Here is a 22085-nt window from a genome sequence, read left to right on the forward strand (position 1 = left end):
AACATCATCACCTCAGGATCATGCAAAGATAAAACTTGGAATTAGATCAGCGGAAACCCAGCACCCAATGCTATGCATGCGCTGCATGTGAGAGGCAGGGCGGGACCACCGTAGACACGTTTGAGAAAAGGTCTGAAGATAAAACTGCACCAGACAGATCCATTCGAAATCTTCCTTAATGAGAGAAACAACTGAAGAATATCTGACTGATCCCCAACCCAGATTGTGGTCTAAATCCCACCATCAAGTCAACATCCAGACTCTTGCTCAGTTGTATCACTCTGACACCACAATACCACTCCAAAACAAACAAGTAATGAATAAATACTTCCAAGAGCCAACAACTCCCCCATTGATGTCAGTTCATTCAGTGTACAGCTTATGACATCATTGCTTTGGATAAAAGTGCTATGGGGGTAGCAAGCGCTATATAAATTCAAACCCTTTCTTTATTGTATCCCACCACTACTATTCTTCTCAATCCAAATAACAGACTAACATGTCCACCACTCAAATTAATTTAATATTTCACTATACTAATTCACCACTAATCCGTTATGGGTTCCGGAGTAGCGTGCTACTCGCCGAAAAAGCGTTTTGACGCCTCGTCAGGGGTAGTAAGCGCTATATAAATGAAATTACAATACAATAAACAAAGCAGATTTTATTTATAGATATACAAATGCATTTCTTATGAGGCATGTGTGAGCGTGGGCCTCAGCCCCATCCCTGCGCCTCCGCTATGTCTCTTGCCCTTTCGCTGATCTAAGGAGTTGTATATTTTATTTCAAGTAACATGCCCTAATCCTGAAATAAGTGACCTGAACGAATGTTAAACAGAATCTAATAACTTTAAGTTGACTTTTTCTGGGCGCAGAATGTATTAAGCACCCTGCACCTGCCTTGAATTTCCATAGCAACAAAGCCAGCTCAGGTTGGACGGTGGCCAGGCTGTCTGCTGTTTTCACGGGTTGCACTTCATGTTTCATTACACACGCGGGCAGCTGGCCTCTCTCTTAACTCTGCAAATAGCGCTGAAATGCAAAGGCCTGACACTGCCCCCTCATCTCGAGAGCAGTACCCCTTGACTCCATTTGAAAACGTGTTTCATGCTTATAGTCCCCGGGCCGTGCCCAGAGATTGCTAAAGTGTGTGCTTAGACTCATTGGTGGTCGCAGATTCACGATCGCCTGAGCCAAGCTCGGGAACGCTCTACCTGAACCCCTGTGACACGAAAAGACGCATTTTCCTTAAGCGTTGCCTTAAGGCTTAAGGTCAATCTCCACCGCCCCCCAACCTTTTTTTTCTTTCTCTCCATTCCTCCCCTTTATAAAAAGTACGAAAATCATAAAATGTTAGTTCTGCCTCATTGCAACATTGCCTTTATGATTTCTTCTGAGATCTGTCCTATTTTGTATAATAGTTATAATTGCATTTTTTTCTCTCTTTCTTCCAAAATAAGGAAATTGCTCTCTCATGACATGTTTGTAAATTGAGTTTACTTACTTATGTTGTTGCAATTTCTCTTGTTTATTTTTTAATAAAGCACATTAAACTAAAAAAATAAATAAAAAGACTTATGGTCAGGTCACCTCTTTGCATGCTGCATGCCCTAATGTTTGGCTAGTCTGCTCTCTCTTTCTATGCGCTGTTTCAGCTCATACTATCCAGCACCAAGAAAGACGGTGTTCGTGTGCTCTATAAATAAATTTAACATATCATAATAGACTATTCACATGATCAGAACATCTCCTCTGTCTGAACGAGGCAGTTCCCTGCCATATAATAAGGTAGGACACCCCTCGTCCCGTAATCCCACTCCAGATGACACCGAATCATCATCAACAAACTGTGCCACTCACTTTAAAGATCCCTTTTCTTCCAAAATGTACTCAAGAGCCTATGGAATGACACCTTGGATGCGCCCCTGTCTAGCCTGCTGCATCATAGCTCTGAGTATAGCGACACCCGAAGAAAATATATAATTTTAAAATGGATTTCGCTGAAAAGGATAAGTGATGTCATATTGACTGCACTATACTGTTTCATTGAAAGCATATTGGGTTTTTTTTTAAATGACTTTCGCCATGGCCCAAGCTTGTGAATTTGTTGTCAAAAATTGCTACCACTGTATCCATTTGCTTTCTCTTGAACTCCTCCTCTTAACTTTAGAAAATTAGGCATTTTGCAGCATTTTCAGCTGAAAATGCACCAGTACATTTTAAGCCTTTGGCAGAAAGAATGTCGTCCTAAATTCTGCAGCTACACAAAAGTGGCACAAATGTCTAAATTGAGTAAATACTGTAACATCAGCTTGGTGTAGGGCCATCTTCTGTTAAATGCAGGGTTGGTAGTTCCTCCACTCAAACTCTGAATCGGTCCCACTGTGTTCAGTGGTAATGAGTAGCTAGGGTAAAGTGAGAATATATGACGTTACAACGCAAACAATTACAACGCATGCCTTTACAACATGGTTTTTACATAGCAACTACCATTACATCGCATGATTTTACAAAGCATGCCATTGCAACACATTTTTAAAAACTACCATTATAACGTACAATACTTCTAGGGTAACAGTGGGGTAAGTGTTGGATAGTGTAGGGGTAAACATTACTATTCCCACTCCAGTGAGTGCAACAGTAGGGTAAGTGTTGGATAGTGTAGGGGTTAAAATTACTATTCCCATGTACCTCAAACCCATACCCACCCTAAAACAAAAAAATCTCCATTACTTACCTTATAATGCGTTGTAATGGCATGCGTTGTAATTGTATGCATTGTAATGGCATGCGTTGTAGTGACATGCATTGTAATGGTGTGTGTTGTAATGGCATGTGTTGTAATGGCATGTGATGTAAAGGCAGCTGCGTTGTAACAGCTGCATTGTAAAGGTAGTGCGTTGTAATGACTGCGTTGTAATGGTTGTTTCCCGTAAAGTGAATCAGAAAAGGTATTTCTTCAGTTTTTTTGTACTATAACTGAGTGTTTAGCATAAAGTTGCCTTTGCATGAAAATGATTGTCTCTCTCAATGTGTCTGGCAGCGTTTTTTACCAGTTACCAGCTCTATTGGAACAAAAGGGCCCCTCGGAATGAAGTCCTGGAGGGGAAAGAGTACAGCAAGCACAGTTATGTCTGTAGCACCAGAGTCATTTTAAGGCATGGGCAAAGTGAGCTCTGACCCAGGGCCCCAGCCTTTCAGGGGGGCCCTGATAGAGCCAGCTCTGTTCTGCAGAGAGTCTTGCCCTGGTGACCTTGAATATTTCGAAACAGATTGTTATAAATACCATTTCCCTTTAATCTATTTTAATGTGAGTGAAGTGTGAGAGTTTATTACAGATATTTTGCAGAGAAATGTTGTGTTTATGTTTCATACAACCTTCATAAAAAAGTTCTTTTAGATCAAAACAAGACCTCACATATGAGAAATGGGAGGGTGTCACAGAGATTATTTGAAGTAAGTAATATTAGTGAGCTACTGCTGTGTTACAATATTGAAACACACACATCACTGTCTGTAAACACATTTAGAATTTGGAGGAGTGTGCCTGTGCACTGTCAGTGACCTGGCCAAGGAGGGCATGAAAGAGCTTAAATTGGATCATACATTGGAGCATAAATCTGTTCCCCACAGGGCTCCCAGAATACGTTTGGCCCAGAGCCCCCAACATCCTTAAGATCTGTCTAGCACATTGTGTACCCCAACACAAATTATAGTAAATACTTAAAGACTTTAATTAAATCCATCTTTTTATCAAAATTCCACTGAAACATTTCGATGTTTGGACTTTGGACAACTAGTAGTTTTGACTTCTGAGCAATATTGGCCTGCATGTTCACGGAGTCCAACATGGGAATCATTATACACGTAAATTTGGATGTTTGACTTTTCCGTAAACCAGCAGTAATGTGTATACAGATAGTGCAAGCTGCTTGTGTAATGTCAAATTACAAATTTGAGACTACAGTGAAAGATGTAATTCTCATGGTGGTCCAGACAGATCGCAAACCATTCACTTGATGGCAGTGAAGGGTGAAAATTCCAGGTTGCTAGGATGGTCTATCGCATTGCAAGATCAAGATTCACAGTGGAGCACAAAGCCAGAATGAACCTCTAGAATACATTTGGACTTTCACGTCGGTTTTGACGATCTGATGGCTGGGATTTTCTAATGGTGAAGTGAGGTTCTGAGTAGTCTGATCTGAGAGAGGTGTCTGTTGGAATTGGAATGTCCCCTGCTTGGTGTACAGTCATGTACCCATACCCTAAGCATACAACTGTAAGTATCTGGCAACCTGAGTTTTATGCCCAGATCTCTGTACTGGGGTGAATGTATGACATTGTTCTGCATTCTGTCCATCAGTTGTTCTTTTTGCATTCAATCTGAGTTTTGTCCATTTTGGCCTGGCCTCACTGTAATCTAGTATTTGTACAGAGGCTTGGGCCTGTCCTGTGACCTGGAGCTGCATACCAAGCACGCCCTCATGTACAAACAAGTGGACTGTGATGTCCCTGACATGGGTTTAGCTTGTAGAGCAGTGGTGGCAGCATACAGTGTTTTCTGAACTTACAGTTGTGATAAGACCTTTTATATACCTGTGTCACTGGAGTTTAAGATTACTGGCCCAATCGTGTAAAGTCCTTCATCTGTGCGGCATACCCAATTCTAGCGCTAACATCCCAGGTGTATGTTGTGTGTGTGTGTATGTCTGTGTGTGGTGTGGCATGTGTTGTACATGATTTATGTGCACAAGTCAGCTAGAAAAATGGATGCCTGTGGGTTCAGTTTTGGAAGCCCCTGTCCTGCTCCAGTGCAAAAGATGGAGGTAAGGTAGTTTTCCCAGATACACAGGGCCCGATTACGATATCGTTAGGAAAGGCTCCAAACGGGATTCGGAAGAAGCAAATTTTATTCGGGCCTATGTTTCCGACCGAATCGTCCTCTGTCCCGAACGACCAAGTACGATGCAAAAATGTCGTCCGCGTCGACAGAATCGATTACGAATCCAATCCTGTCAGTCTGACTCATTCGGGGCCAAATTGTGGCACGCAATGGGGCCAGCCTCCGAATGAGTGAGTACGATGCCCGATTCTGACAGCCGTACTGACTCGGTTTTGGTGAGACAATCGGACTTTGGGGGGCTTTAGCAGTCCCCCCCTTCACCCGGGGCCCTCCGAATCGGTCCCGCGGGGGTACCCATGGGCCCCCCCTTTCCATGCATGCACAGTGTGGCGGGCACCATGTGGTGCCTGCCACAGGATGCATGCTTTTCCCCCGCCCATCCCTTTTTGCAATGGGAGCCTGTGTACGCGTTCGGTACACAAGCAGAGCAACATACATCTTAGAGCTTGAAGACTTTCAGAAAAGCTCTGAATCACAGTAAGTTAAACTTCAGCAGGAAATTTCAGAAATGCAGCTGAAGCTCGAAGAGTTTGAAAATGGGTCCAGATGCTTGAAACTCCATGTTACAGGTATTCCAGAAGGACTGAAGTCTGGCCAAGATCCTATCAAATTAATCTCTGATTTGATTCAAAGCTACATCAACCCTGAGAGCTCGCCTAAGTTGGAATTGGTCTCAGTTATGTGGGTTCATCGGGTGCCATCTTTCCAGCCAGCAAATGCTGAGTAACCCCATACATTTATGGTTAATTTTGGTGATTTTCATATGAAAGAGTCAGTTCTAAGCTATCAAAAAAAAGGTACTCTAGATCCCAGATAAGTTCTTATTTAATATCTTCACTGATATGTCTGTGGCTGCAGCACGGTATCGCTGAGAGTTTAAATCCATGTTGGAACTTTTTAAGACACTATGGACCTTGTTCCGTATACCGGTGCGGAAAGGGAACTGCCCACCCTTAGGTCAGCGGTCGCAAGCCTCCATTTTTCAATGGAAGCTTGTGCGGCGGGTGGAGAAGGCACGCAGCACAAGCTTCCATTTGCAAACGGAGGCTTTGAAACATCTCTCCACCATGTGGCAGGCACCATGTGGTGCCTGCCACACGGTGCAGGGATGTTGAGTGCCCCCAGGCCCCAGAACGGAGGCCACGGAGAGATGGGGGCCCTACCAGGGGCCCCCAAAGACACTTTCCAACAGCAGTTCCATGTCAGAAAGGCCAACATGGAACTGCTGTCTGAAAGTGTCATAATCCTGATGGCCGTCATTGTGGATTATGGACGGCTTCTGATGCACCGACGAGCTCTTTGAGCCAGTCGAAGCACCACGGACGGTCCCTCCGTCCACCGCATCATAATACGGCAGACAGACCGCTGTGTGAGATGTCGGTGTGTCCAACACCGACATGGTGTCAATGTCGGACCCACCGACATCTTAATCAGGCTCAAGGTGTACAAGCTGCCCTAGTGCAGCTAGTCAAAGGACAGTTTCAGATATTGAAGATGGTAAAGCAGGAAAAATGAACTTTTTCACCAGTTGCACAGCGATAAGTGGTCTGAGCATACTGGAAATTTTGTGAAATCCTTAATGAACTTGCTGCTGGGATTGGGTATCCAGCAGGCTCCTAGTTATCACTTTGGTGTTAGTCACACAGTGTTAGTAATCTAAACATATGTGTGTGTATATACTTTTGTGTGATTTTGATTCAGGTGGAGGTACTAATGGATCCATTCTGTGTATTTCGCTTCCCTTATGTGTGTGGGTGGGGGTGATTCAAGCCTATTGAAGGCTGTTTATTCTTGTATAACTTTGTGAATTTTCAAGGGAATTCATGGAAAGGTCATCGAGTGGCAGTGGTCACTGTCGGAAGGCAGGCTCTAATTGACATACCTAGGCACTCTTTAATATGTGTGGGTGGGGGATAGGATTGGCAAATCCCCCCCACTGGGTAGGGAGGCTCACAGGGTCACAGGGCTATCTAAGGGTGGGCGTCAAGGAGGGGAGGGAGCATATTCTGGAAAAAAAGAGCATAAATAATATGAGCGAGAAGCAGTCATTGCTGCTGAGAATATGCAGTGGAGGGGGGTGGCAGGGAAACAGCAGTGGAGGTGGAGTTAGGGTTGAATTCATAAAAAAATTCTTTTAATGTACCTGATCCTGCCAACCGCCTCGTGCTTCGATGCTCCTCAGTTCTCCTGCTGCTCTTGACAGTCCCTGGGACAGACTCCCCATCCAATCCAGACACTGCTTACATACTATGAGAGAAGCTCTGTGATTGTCCTGAGCAGGCAGGTTTGATGCTCCACTCAGGCACAGGGAGCCTGTGACGTTTCTCCACCCGGCTGTAGAATACAGCCGGGTGGAGAAACCTAAATGTGCATGTCTGTTTGACCGGCTTAAGACGGCCAGGCAAACCGACATGCGCACTAAGAAGTGCACATAGCACTTCATCCCTCCTCTCTCCCTTGGCCCAGCCCCGCCCCTCCCTACATAAGAATTGCTGAGCAAGTGCCTGAAAAACAAAATGATAATAAAAATCATTTTATTTTTGAGCTGCTGGCTCTGAGCCATGAGGCGACACTCCTCTGCCAATGCAGAGGAGCTGCCGCAGGCAGGAAGGAATCTCCTTGAGGGATATGAAGACTATGGGTAGCATGGTAAAATTCTTTAATGGTGGGATGCAAAGTGTTGAGGTCTTACTTACAGTAAAAGAGAGTAGGATTAAAGCAGGATGTGCAGCAATGATCGATCCCAATAGGCTCAGTAGAGAGGGCATGATTATCCATTTTTCAATGATACAGAAGGTTAGGATTCTACATTGTACTGCCAACAGCATTATCAATAAATGCAAATATGGGAGTTTAATTAGATGGCTCAAGTCTTTTTCACCTGGGGTGATTTTTTTTACAAGAGACTCACCTCAAGAGTAATACTCCGAAGATTTTTGTTCCCCAAAAATATTATCTGGCATTTTTTGCCTCCGCTCAAGCAGCGGTAAAGGGTGTAGCAATTTACATAGGTAGGGGCATTGACTGGGTTGTTCAGGAAGTGATTTGAGATCCCTGAGGTAGCTAGTTATGGTTAAAAGTCTCAGCTAATGGTCTTCCTTAGAATTTGGTTAATTATTATGACCCTGTTAGCGATGATGTTGACGCACTATCTCAGATTCATAATATTGCAATGGGGCCGATGGCCCTTTGATTCTTGGGGGTGATTTTAATTATATTCAAGATCTAGCATTAGATATATCAAATACAGTGATGAAACAGCTCAAATCTATCTTGAAAAAGGTTGTGTGGGGTCATGCTAGACCAGGGTGAATCCAAATTTCAGGTCAACCTCAATGGAGGGCAGGCCGGCTATAGGCCTCAGACAGGTCCCGCTATCAAAGTACCTTGGATGGAGCAAAGTGTCAATGTCGAGGATTCGAGGCAAGGAGTTGAGGAGGCGACGCACCCATCCCATTGATGGGAGGCGAGCATCGGCACAGATTCACACAGTTGATGGAAGCTTCGTCGAGGAACCCCTGTACGATGCAGGCACTGTGTCATCATCAAGCCATGCTGTCTCCCTTCGTCGAGCTGTGCCGACTGTAGAATCACTGTTGTCAAGTGGGGCGGCTGCTTCAGCGTTGTAGGCAATGTGTCAGTTCCAATATTGGCACAGTCACAGCTGCATCAACGTTGATGTAGGAAAAGCTGCAAGAACCCACTTCTGAAGCCCAGGACTAGAGGGGTACCTCGGACAAGGGTCGGACTCGCAGATGGCAGAGTTTAGCACAACCAGCTGAATTGTAGGAAGTATTTGATGATCCTGAGATTTCAGAAAACAGGAGGCAAGCCAGCAAGCCCTTCAAATCACGTTGGGTTCAAGTGAGATGGGTTCAGTCCTTGTCCTCAGCAGGCAGCAGGGGCAGCTCAGCACAGCAGGGAAACAGGTCCTCAGAAAAGTCAGTCAAGCAGAGTGGTAATCCTTGTAGCACAACAGTCCTTACTCCTGGCAGTGTACTTTACAGGTCAAGTAGTGTACTAATTTGGTATGGCCAGAGCCCCAGTAGTAATAGCCAAGTGTGCCTTTGAAGTGGGGGTGACTTTTGGTATGGTCCGAGCCCCAGTAGTAATAGCCATGTGTACCTTTGAAGTGGGGGTGACTTCAAAGTAGCTCCTTGAAGTGCACAGGCCCCCTTTCATCCCAGATCTGGATGAACTTCCAATGTTAGCCTATAAGAGAAGTTGGCCTCACAGTAGTGAAACACTAATTTAGCTGCTTGTTACTACCAGGACATGTGAATCTTAAAAGTACTTGTCCTACCTTTTAGTTACACAGCACCCTGCTCATAGGGCTACTTAGGGCCTACCTTAGGGGTGACCTATATATATTAATAGGGGAGTTTAAGGTTTGGCAAGTGGTTTTAAATGCCAAGTCGAAGTGGCAGTAAACCACACACACAGGCTCTGCAATGGCAGGCCTGAGACAGGTTTGAAAGGCTACTTGTGTGGGTGGCACAACCTATGCCTCAGGCCCACTAGTAGCATTTAGATTAAATGCCCTGTGTAGATGGTACATCACTTTACAAGGGACATAGAGGTAAACTAAATATGACAATCAGGTATACACCAATGTCACCATGTTTTAGGGGAGAAGCACATGCCCTTTAGCACTGGTTAGCAGTGGTAAAGTGCTCAGAGTCCTAAGGCCAATAAAACGACACAGCATAAAGTGCAGGTAAGCAGGCGAAAAGTTGGGAGAAGACCACCCTAAGGGTGCCAAGTCTAACACTACCTGTTAGAATCCGGGTTCTCTGGTTGGCACATGTAGGTACTTGTGACAAGCAGGGAACCTTTCCTCTAGTCAGGGTAAGGGGTTGCACTCCTAAAATAACCCCTGCTCACCCTCTAGGTAGATTGGCGCGAGCAGACAAGGCTTATCTCAGAGCGTTATAGGTTAAGCATTTGTGAACACATACAGTAACCAAGTGACAACACTACAGATGGACACCACACAGGTTTTTATATTAAAAATAAGGATTCTTTATATAGAGTTACCACAAGGACCATTAAACGACAAAAATACACAATACTGTTACTTTAGATGGTAGAAGTTTGCTTAGTTCTCTTAAGTTCTTAAATGCGACACTTTAAGTCAATGTACCTTAGATGCGACATGCAGGGCAACGAAAGTGCTGCAACGATGCTGATGCGATGAAGTTTTTGGTGCATAGAAATAAAGACGTGAAGTTCTTCCAGATGTGTTACGCTTCTCCGTTGTTGCGAGAAGACTCGACTCGATGCGTCAGCTACAGCGGCGTCACCCCTTTACGCGATGCGACGACAGCGGCCTTGGCAGCGGCACTCTTCTCCGACGTTTGCGAGACGCTTCCGCTCAATGCAATGCTGCAGCGGCGTCACCCCTTTACGCGATGCGACGACAGCAGCTCCTACGGCGGCACGCTTCTCCATGGATGCGAGGTGCTTTTCTTGATGTGGTGCGATGCGACAACAACGATGGCTGATGGCGACACGCTTCTTCCTCGATGCGAGACTCTTCTCTTGATGCGGTGCAATGCGTCAGCTACGATGGCTGCGATGGCGACACGCTTCTTCGGCGTTGCGAGACACTTCCGGCATGATGCGAGACGCTTCCGCTCGATGCGATGCTGCAGCGGCGACACCCTTTGCGAGATGCGACGACAACAGCTCCGACGGCGGCACGCTTCTCCTTCTTGAGTCACGCTTCCAGCTCCTTGCGACACGCAGTCCCTCAGAAGGCCCAACAGCAGCAGTAGGCACTTCCAAAGAACTCTGGGGAGCTGGGGGGTGAAGTCCACTGGTCCTGGGATTTTGTTCAGGGGGCAAGCTCAGCACAAGCCCTTGGAGATCTTTTAAGCACAAGTTGAAATAAAGTCTTTGTAGTCTTTCTCCTCTCCTTCCAGCAGCAAGGCAACCACTGCAGGCCAATCCCCCAGGTCAGGGACAGTACTCCTCCTTACAGCTTTCCCAGTTCCTTCTCCTCAGGCAGAGGTTCTTCTTGTCAAGCAGGATCTAATTTCTTGGGAGCAGGGTCTCAATTCTTATACCCCTAATTCCTTTGTTCCTCTGGGGTAGAGGGGTCTTTGCCCAGTCCAAACCAGTTCTTGAGCACTTTGTTGACATGACTCTGCCTTTCTATTCAGGGTGCAGGGCAGAGACATCAGCTGCTCCACAGGAGGTGGAGCCAGCATTATGGTGGCAGAGCACAGCCCTATTCAGAGCCCAGGTGCACTCCCCCCACCCATTTGGATGTCAATCTCTCTATTCACCACCAGGCTACCTAGCCCTGCCCCTCTGGGTTTCCCCAGCCCTGTCACTCACACAAACCAGACAGGCAGATACACATCATAGCAGAGGCGGGCTGAAATGGTTAGGCAAGCAAATACCAACTTTCTAAAAGTGGTATTTGCAAACACAGAATATTAAAATCAACTTTACTAAAAGATGTATTTTATTATTCTGAGTTCAGGCATACTAAACTCGATTTTCTACCATGTTCCCTGGGTCTGTTAGGATCATAGGATGTAACAATTCTAACAGCCCATTCTGGCCTATGGAGAACAGGTAGCCTTACAATAGTGAAAAACGAAAATGGCTGTAATTCACTATTAGGACATGCCACACACATCAGGGCTTGTCCTACCGTATGCTTACAATGCACCCTGCCCTTGGGCCTACCATAGGGGTCACTAATATGAAGTTAAGGGAAGGTTTAGGGACTGGGAAGTGGGTGCACTTGCCCAGTCAGCATGACAGTACCAGACTGCACGCAGGTTCTGCAATGGCAGACCTTAGACACATTTTACTAGGCCGCTTCTGTGGGTGGCACAACCAGTGCTGCAAGCCCACCAGCAGCATTTGTATTTACAAGCCCTGGGCACTCCTGGTGCACTTTACTGGGGTCTGACAGTAAACCAAATAAGCCAATCATGGAATCCAACCAACATATACATTTTAAATAGGGAGCACTTGCACTGTGGCACTGGTTGGCAGTGGCACAGTGCTCTGAGCAGCTAACACCAGCAAAACACATGAGGCACAGCGACAAAAAGTGGAAGGGAGACTCACGCCAAGGTGCCAGGTCTAACACTACCTTACTTGAGAAAGATAGAAAAGGAAACATTATTGTTACGGTTTTTATTTGGAAGAAGCAGGATTTGATTTTAGCTACAGGTTATGTTTTAGAGACATATATAAGTGCTGTGTTCCAAGTAAGATGATGCTACCAAACTGTAAGCTTTTAACCTTATGTAACTTTGCTAAAACTAATTTTTCACATATGCCAGTTGGACAATAGATATAAAAAACATTTTATTGGTCTATAACTCATTTCAAAAGTAAAAATCATTAGTCAGCTTGGATTTTATTTTTCATGCTGCAAGTGTGACTTTTAAAAGGCTGTAATTTTCCTTCCTTTTAATTAAACAGTCCTTGCCAGTGGCTTTTACCCGACTCTTACAACTAAGTCACTGGCTGCTCTCTTATAGTTAAAGTTATCCATGCCTACTCCCCTCCTGTTAGAGGAGACCTTCTGCCACTGATCACAGTTCTCCAGACAAAGCACTGTTATAGACATTTTGACATATGTAATTTGGGATATGGACCATGCTCAAGCGCATTGTAAAGACTGACTGACACTTGTACTGTATGTTTGTTATTTGACATGGAAAACCAATAAATAAAGAGATTAAAAAGTCAGGAGGTTAGTACAAAATGCAAGGAGAATTGTGATGCTTTGGAGGACTTACAAAATGAGGACAAAGAGTTGGAAACCTCTGGAGAGGAGTTATCTGACTTTCAGATCTCAGAGAGTAGTGAGACGCTAAGTTGTCATTTTCTCTGTGGTGTTGAACCGTTTGCTGTGATGCTGACAGATATTCAAGTGGTAAAGATAAAATCAGGCAGAAATTCACAAAAGCATTGTCTCTATGAACAGTAAGCTCATTGCAAAAACAGTAAGGACCATGAATACAATACTCAAAGTAAGTACAGCCTAGCTTGTAAGATATACAAAAGCTGTCATTAAAAACCTCCCTCTAAAAGCAAAGAATCTACAAACCATCAAAGGAACTCTAACCTGTCTTTGCTAGGGATACCCCAGGGAGCAAGAGGGGAGAGACAAAGTTAATTCTATACAGATCATATTTGCCATTTCTCAGCTGTGTCCCACTGATTTTTAAGAGACTGCCAGAAAACATCCAGCTGCTTGACGTCATATGGATTATTTTAAAAACCAAGAGAAGGTTTTTGCAGAACTTTCTAGTTAAGGAGCAGATGTTACAAAATGCCAGGGCTGTACTTGCTCTATGCTCATAGGTCTAGTTCTCCCTTTGAGTGTTACCAAATCTCTGCTATTAGACCTCACAGAGACCACTGCAGAGCAGAACTAGATACCTGAATTAAAGAGACTGGGGACACAAGGCCAGGTCATCCACCTGTCAACAATAAGGATCTTCTGGCAGATGAAAGCTGTGATTATCGACTGTTGTGTATTTGTAACTGGTGGATAAGTTTATAAGAAGCTGAACATCTCTCGTATTTAAGAACATGGTATAAACAATGAATAGTTTGGTTTTTTTTTCAACATCTTTTTATTCAAGACAATACAACAGTGAATACACGCTTTCACTGTCTCATACATCATGTGTGCATCAATGAAAATATTTGCCTTTCTGATCTTCATCCTCCCACATCTGACCTCCCCTAGTGTCCTGACTCGTCACTTTCCACAGTTATATTCCGGAGAGTGTCCCATTCGCACCAGATTTTCTCCAATTTTTTGGGTCAGCCCCTACTTTCATATATCACTTTTTCAGCGAGCATGCACCAATCCATATCTTTTTTTCCAGGTTTCAACATCCGGTAAAACCAAAGCAAGGAATAGTTGGCAACATGACCCTTCAAGGTTAAGAGTCTGGTATTCAAAATGTCCTAAGTTATTGAAAGATACTTCCATTTACTATAAAATCCTCAGATTACATGAGTTGACTCCTTGTTAGTGTGTCACTGGTCATGGATGAGCTATCTCTATTTAGGCTGAAATTTGAAATTTACGGCATACTACAGACTTTGGCAAAGTTACGACCTACAACGCCCGGTAATTATTGTGTTGACGCTGTACTAAGAGAGTTTTTACAAATACCTTCAATTTATGAGTGTGATTGCATGGGGAAGAGCAAAGTGGTGTTTGTTACTCACACACCCACTTATTCACCCATACAGCTACTCATACACCCACTTATTCACCCATACAACCACTCACACACCCAAACAGTTACTCACACACCCACTCACACATGGATACACAGAGTCACAGAGCCACTTACATAATATATGTTAGAAATAGTATCACTCATTAGTATTACACAAAGTATACTAATTTAACTTCTGTTGTACCTTAGTACATATGTTTAACACTCATAAACGTTTGGAAAACACTCACAATCACTGGATGATGTCATCAGTGATGTTATTTGAGATGTCATCAGTGATTTTATCAGTGATGTCACTGCCCATGTCATCAATGATGACATATGTGAGGTCATAAGCAGTGCATTGCGGGGGCGTAAGTGATAGTTATCTCCAGTAACTATAACTGCAAAATTTCACTGGTTTTGTATGAGTGAAATCTGAGCTTAATTATAACGTCCCTGTAACCGTTGCTTTTTTTCAGTGAATTTCTAAGGTTTTTTTTAAATTCTATTTCCTAACTATAACTACCCTGTAACCTGTGTTTTTTTGGTGAATTTCTAAAAACAACTTAATGTTATTTCCTAACTATAATGCCCCTGTAACCTAATGCACAATAGCACATTTAACATTTGTCACTGCGGGTGCGTTAGTGTTTAAGTGGGTCTATGAATGGGTGCGTCAGTGTCTGAGTGGGTATGTTAGTGAGTGCATGAGTCTCCGAGTGGGTTTGTGAGTGGGTGTGTGAGTGAGTGTCTGAGTGGGTCTGTGAGTGTCTAAGAGGGTCTGTTAGTGGGTACATGAGTGGCTGTGTGAGTAAATATATAAGTGTCTGAGTGGGTGTGTAAGAGTCTGAGTGGGTTTGTGAATTGGTGCATGCATGTGTGAGTGGGTACATGAGTGTCTGAGTGGATCTGTGAGTGGGTGCGTGAGTCTCTGAGCGGGTCTGATAGTGGGTGGGTCTGTGTGTAACTGGATCTATGAGCGAGTGCATGACTGTCTCTTGGGTTTGTGAGTGGTTACATGAGTCTGTTAATGGGTCTGTGAGTAGTTGCATGATTGTCTGAGTGGGACAGTGAGTGGGCATGTGAGTCTCTCAGTGGGTCTGTGAGTGGATGTGTCAGTCTCTGAGTGTGTCTGTGGTTGAAGCATGAGTCAGTGGGTACATAAGTGGGTGAGTGAGTTTCCGAGTGGGTCTGTGAGTAGATGCATGAGTGTCTGGGTGGGTCTCTCAGTGGGTCTGTGAGTGGGTGCATGAGTGTCAGAGTAGGTCTCTGAGTGAGTGCATGAGTGTCTGAGTGGAGCTCTAAATGGGCACATGTGTGTCTGAGTGGGTCTATGAGTTGGTGCATAAGTGTCTGTGTGGGTTTGTGAGTGGGTGCATGAGTGGGAGTGGGTCTGAGAGTGGGTGCATGAGTCTGAGTGGGTCTGTAAGTGGGTGTGTGAGTGTCCCAAGTAGGTCTGTGAGTGGGGATCTGAGTGTCTGAGGGGGACTGTGAGTGGATGTGTGTGTATATGAGTGGGTCTGTGAGTGGGTGTGTCAGTCTCTCACTGGGTCTCTGAGTGGGAGTGGGAGTGTCTGAGCAGGTCTCTGAGTGAGTGCATGAGAGTGAGTGGGTCTGTGAGTGGGTGTCTGAGTGGGTCTGTGACTGTGTGTATGAGTATCTGAGTGGTTGTGTGAGTAAGTGCATGAGTGTCTGAGTGGAGCTATAAATGGATGCATGCATGCCTGAGTGGGTCTTTGAGTTAGTGCATGAGTGTCTGTGTGGGTCTGTGAGTGGGTTCATGAGTCTGAGAGTGGGTGCGTCAGTGTGTAACTGGATCTGTGAGTTGGTTCATAAGTGTCTGTGGGACTGTGAGTGGGTATGTGAGTCTATAAGTGGGTCTGTGAGTGAGTACATGAGTGTCTGAGTAGGGCTTGAGTGGGTGTGTGAGTGTCTGAGTGGGACTGTAAGTAGGTGTGTGAGTCTTTCAGTGGGTCTGTGTGTGGGTGTGTCAGTCTGTGAGTGGGTGCGTGAGTGTTTGAGTCAGTCAATCAGTGGATGCATGAGTGTCTGAGTGGGTCTGAGAGAGGGGCATCAGTGTCTAACTGGATCTATGAGTGAGTATGTGGGTGTCTGTGTGGGCCTGTGAGTGGGAGTGTAAGTGTTGGTGTGGGTCTGTGAGAGAGTGCATGAGTGTTTTAGTGGGTCTATGAGAGGGTGTATGATTGTCCAAGTGGGTCTTGAGTGGGTGCCTATGTGTCTGACTGGGTTTGTCAGTGAGGGCATGAGGATCTAAGTGAGTGTTGTTAATGTTTTTCGTTGTAATGTTTTTTTTCAGGATTCGCAACCCTGTCACGAAGTTGCACAGGGGGCAGCACTGAGCGTCGCCACTCCAAGCACATCAGAGAAAAAACGTTCAAGGGTATTTACTAGCCCATAGGGGGTCCCTCACAGACCCCTATGTTGACCCCTCGGGGGTCAGGGTACCTCTTCCCTGCCCCCTTCTACTACATTTGTTCTTTTTTTTTTTGGACCGTTCTCCGATGTCTGACATGGCGGCACAACTTTCTACTCAGGTTGCGGCCAGCCAATCATGACATCGCTGTTGGTGCGCGGATCGAAGAAGTCTCAGAACCTCCACATCCCTATGTATTCAAATTCTTTTCCCTTTAATATCTCAAAAACTACTGAATGGATTTGCACCAATTCACAAAAATGTTGCTTTCTGGACCAAAGCTACCTTTCTGCCAAATTTGGTGTAATTCCGTTCAGCGGTCCGGGCTGTAGTCGTCTCTAAAATCTCTAAGGGAATTAACATGGCTAGGGAGGTCGACCTCGAATCTGGGGAACCGGGATCGAGTCTCGGCAATGACGCTGAACATCCTGTGATTCTGGGCAAATCACTTAATCTCACCTGTGCCTAACAAAAATGAATGTGTCCTCATGTAACGCAACTGGTGCTATGTAAAGCGCTCTGATACACGAAACCTTCGGGTCAAGTTCGTGCTATATGGAACTCCATAAAAAAAAAACAATGGGAACACACTTTTTCTGCCCCCCCCCCCCCTTTTCTTGGCCTCCGCTTGAAGGATCACTCCGAAACTTTCCATGCACAACAAGACCCAACTTGATACTTTTTTGGGAAATTTTTCTGAAGATTCGTCAAATGACACCAAAGATATAGGCAAGTCAAAAAATGCTTTCCCTAGGGTAACTAGGTCCTAACTATAAATACCTACTGACAACCACCAGTAGGTAATATATACATATGTACAGGCTCCCAGGTTTTGGCTCTCTTGGTCTCCATTATTGATCAGCACTCAGGTGGGAGGCGAATAGTTGTAGCTGGGGACTTCAATATCACCTTCGAACCGCTCCTAGACCCTGACTCTGGGTGGGGCAACGAAGCTGTGGAAGACCAATTGTGGGGGGTACCTGCGCTTGACCTCAGTCCAATTAAAAGGTGGACTGAGATTATTGTCCAGACTAATGCTCTCTGTTTTGAGCATGGTTTGAGGGCCCTGAACGGGAGGACGCCAGGTGATAAACAAGGGGCGAAGACTTTTGACAATGGTCGACATTCTAGCAGGATTGAATATGTCTTATGTAGCTTGCAACTATGGCAACCAGTTTTAGATATGGTTGTTGAGGTTAGAGTTGAGAGCGACCATAACCCTATCTGTGTTGCGCACAGATGGTGGTTTAGTAATCGCTTAATAGCTGGTGGAATGGTTCCGTGCCTGCCTGAGGTAACTCTAACAAATAACATGCGTAGACTCAAGTGGGGGGAGCTCGAGCATAACATCCTGGCCATTGCCGATATAGATAACAAATTAGTTGATTCTATTGTTGAGCTTGAGGGTATGCTATTCCAAGACCCAGGCAATATTGAAGTCGCTGCATGCCATGAGAAGTTGTTTGCTGAAATAGGTTCCTACTTTACGAAGCCCTTGAGGAACACGAATAAGGCTCCACCTAAGAAAAATAGATGGTATGACGGTGCTTGTAGAGAATCTAGGTCCAACCTAGTGAAAGCCCTGTCTAATGGTGGACAGGAGTGTATCCGCTCCGCCAGACTAGCATACAAAAAAGCTGTAAGGATGGCCAAAAAAAACTGGGATGAGCAACACTGGCTTGATTTAAAAAGCGCCTGCCATACCCGAGATTCCCGGCTATTTTGGAACATTCTTAAGTGGGGCTGTGGTGGGCGTTCTGATAGCCCCTCCAACTACGTTTCACAGGCAGAGTGGGTACAATATTTCAAACCTCAATATGCTTGTAACATTTTGTTCAACTTCGCATGGGTGCCAAATTATGTTTTCTACTCCCAAGGTCCCTTTTGCATCCAAGATGCCAGTAGGGCTCTATGCTCAGTTACCAGTGGACGTGCCCCCGGCCAGGACAGGGTTCCTTCGGACGTCTTTCTCCACAATAAGGATAACTGGAGCAAGTATATAACCCTATTGGCTAACGCTGTGGCTGCAGGCGCGCCAGTCCCAAAATCTTGGAGGGGGGCAGTTATTATACCTGTATTCAAGAAAGGCGACAGGACGCTCCCGGGAAACTATAGGCCAATTAGCCTCATCGATTCCATTCAGAAGGTGGTAGGGAGGATGGTCCTGAACCAAATACAAGAATGGATGGATGATAATAACATTTTGTCACCCTTCCAAGCTGGCTTTCGGAAACTAACCAGCACGGTGGACCAAGTCTTTTACTTTGTCCAGCTCCTTTGGAAGGTGGTGACATTGGGGAATGGCAGTCTTTATGTAGCTTTTGTTGACTTAAGGGCTGCCTTCGATCTTGTACCACGACACCGGCTGTGGGCAGTCCTAGAGAGGCTAGGTCTCCCCAAAGAAATCCTGACTATGGTGATGCGTCTGCACGAGTCTAACTATGCTAGGATACAGTGGGGTGGAGCGGGAGAAGACACATCTGAGTTCCCGGTTGAGCGTGGTGTGAGACAAGGTTGTACTATGGCACCCACGCTCTTCTCACTTTATATCAATGGGATAGTTGAACTTATGCTCTCTGCTAATACCGACGCTCCAAGGTTGGCTGGTGTTTCCATCCCCATATTATTGTTTGCAGATGATACGCTTATCGTATCCAGAACATCTAATGGTCTGCAAAAAGCCCTTCGCCTGTTTGATGAGTTTTGCCTTGATCATGGTTTAGAGGTTAATGTGGCAAAAACGAAGTTTATGGCCTTTAACCCTCATAGCAGCTTCCAATGGAAAAGAGTGTTCATGAATGGGCAACCCTTAGAATTAGTGACCAATTTTACGTATCTTGGATTGCAAATTTCAAATAATAATAATTGGCGCAGACATCTTGAAATGGCCTCCCTACGATTTAAGCAGACAACTGGTGCTTTGACCAGGGAATTTAGTAGGTCATTCACAAAACCAATAAGCCCGGTTTTGCAAGTTTACGAAGCAAAGGCCCTAAACTCTGTCCTCTATGGGGCGGAACTTTGGGGCTTTGATCAGCTAGCGACTTTGATAAATGTGGAGCACAAATTCCTGCGTAGGATTACTGGTCTTCCCCAGAGCACCCCTTTGATCCCACTTAGGTATGATCTGGGCAGGAGGTCCATTAAGGATATTGCAAGACTCCGTCCGGTTTTATACTGGCGGAGGCTTTGGACTACTCCTGAACTTTCCCACTATGCCAAGGGCCTGAATGACATTATAAAATCTGATGTTTTTCACAAAATTGAGTGGCTGAAGAACTTACATGCGTCTTTAAAAGACATGGGTATGGAAGGGATGTGGACCGACCCAGCTTCTGCCCAGTTTCCATCAAAAAGTTCTCTTAAAATAGCATACTGGGAAAGAATAGATTCCCAGGTACTGAGTAAAGCAACAGGGATGTCTGGGAACTTTTTGGAGTTCAAAGATTCCCCCAATCTTGAACAATACTGGGATGGGGTGACTAATGTGGGCGACAGGAAACTCTATTTCCAGTTTAGAGCTGGTTCTTTGCCTCTTAGATTTTTGACTGGAAGGTGGGCCATGAACTCGGAACTGCAGTGCCCTGCATGTGGGGCTGCGATCGAAACATCTCCCCACTTTCTGTTTGTCTGCCCGGCATTTGCTATTCCAAGGCATGTTTGGCTTACACCAATGTGTAGATCCCTCGGCACAAGGAGCAGCGCTGTAGCTTTACGCATTTTGCGCACTAGCTCTTTGACATTAGTCTCTGTCGCATTGGCAAAATACCTGGGCTGGGCATGGGCATTGCGGAGAAAATCAATTAAGCGCACCCTTGATGGTCCCTAATGAATTCAGTGTTTGGGTTTTCCCTACTTCTAAGTTGCACCAGGGACAATTTTAATCCAAAAATCTTTTTATTACTATACGTCAGTCCATTGAAGTGTTTAATGTTTTTTTTAACAAGGCTCTTTTAATAAGGTATTTTAATGTATTTATTGAAATGTATGTTTTTAGGTATTATGTTTGTGTCTTTTATGATTGTATTTTTAAATCGAATAAAGACTGATTGATTGATTGATTGACATATGTATATGTCCCCTTTAAAACCACTGTTGAAGTGCAGTTATGGCTACAAATCAAAATGGAAAGCCCACTGATATTTGCACTTTATGGTTAGGACCACTTTCCAAACTTGCATAGCAGCAATGCACACCAAAACTCACACACCAAATGTAATGCTCATGACCTCACCCTTAATACGACAGATACTATTACATATATTGTAAATAGTTTGACAGATGACATTACATATCACATTAACCTTATCCTGTGAAAGAGACTTCTGTGAATGTGGTATTATTTATTGGTTTGAGTTTTTTGAGTATCGGTTTGAAGATTTTGCTGTTCAATGTTCTTATTTGTTGGTATACATTTTGTGATGTCTTAAGCATTGTATTTGGTGTGTGAGTTATGGTTTGCATGACTGTTGTGTGTGTTAGATTGTCTTCTCATGGGTAAATTGCAAATTTCTGTGGTTTTTCTGTTTTAATTTGTAGCCATGACTGCACTTTAACTATACTTCTAAGTGAATTTCCGAGGGTTTTATAAACAATATTTGATGTGGTATTACCAAAGCCAACATAACTTCCGTTAAACCTTTGGTTTTTGAGTGATTTTGTGACCACATACCACATCCAAGAGTTTCCTGTGGCCAACCCATTTGTTGGTGGCCAACACCAGCTGCGCCCAACTGACTGTGGGCAGCCAACTCCCACAACACACAACTGATGGCCACTGTTGTCGCGGGTTGCAGCATACATCACCTCATCACTGCCATAATCGCTGACATCACTGTGTACATTCTTTTGCTGTACTGCGGGGAAAGTGATACAGATACCGAAGTCTATTCTGGTCAGAGAAATGGTCCCAGTGCACACAAAGGGGCTTAACCCTAGCTCTGTTTTGACTAAGTCATTCAGTGAATATATGTAAGCACAAGGGAGACATGCTTTGGTATCCAGTGCACTGTAACTGTTCAGATCAAGGCTGGAAAAGGGGAACTAGTTAGGTAAAAATTCTAAAGTCATGGCTAGCGTCAGCTTAGCTGGCACAATAACTAGATTTAGGTTCAGCATTGCTCATCTATTGGTCTCCTATCCCAGGAAAGTATATTGTGACTCCCTCCTTGACTCACGTCCATGTGACTCCAACTCACCTCAGATAATGCTGCATTTTCTTTTGAACTGTCAGTTATGCTCTGAACCATGGAAAGAAATCATTATTCCATTATTAAGGGCTCTGAATATCCGAAAATGCAGGCCGGCTTTGTATTCTCTCCAGCTTCTCAAAACAGAATATATATGTCTAATGATATACAAATTCATTTCTGCTGCAATGCGATTAAGGAATCTAGTAGGGAAATGACTTTTAAAATATATCACATAGCGTTTCATGATAATAGCTACATAAAGCCTGCGTAACAAAGGTCACATGTAAGATGCACAGTTTTGGCAGCATGACATTTTGTGAGGATGTTACTAAGATTGCA

General features: G+C 44.5%; 1 protein-coding gene across 1 annotated transcript in view; it reads left to right on the top strand.

Moving 5' to 3' along the window:
* Positions 1-22085, top strand: part of FREM2 (FRAS1 related extracellular matrix 2) — a 583269-nt gene that overhangs the window by 485482 nt on the left and 75702 nt on the right. The gene's annotated exons all lie outside the window — the stretch shown is intronic.

The sequence above is a fragment of the Triturus cristatus genome, chromosome 8 (assembly GCF_964204655.1).
Source record: "Triturus cristatus chromosome 8, aTriCri1.1, whole genome shotgun sequence".
NCBI classification, from domain to species: domain Eukaryota; kingdom Metazoa; phylum Chordata; class Amphibia; order Caudata; family Salamandridae; genus Triturus; species Triturus cristatus.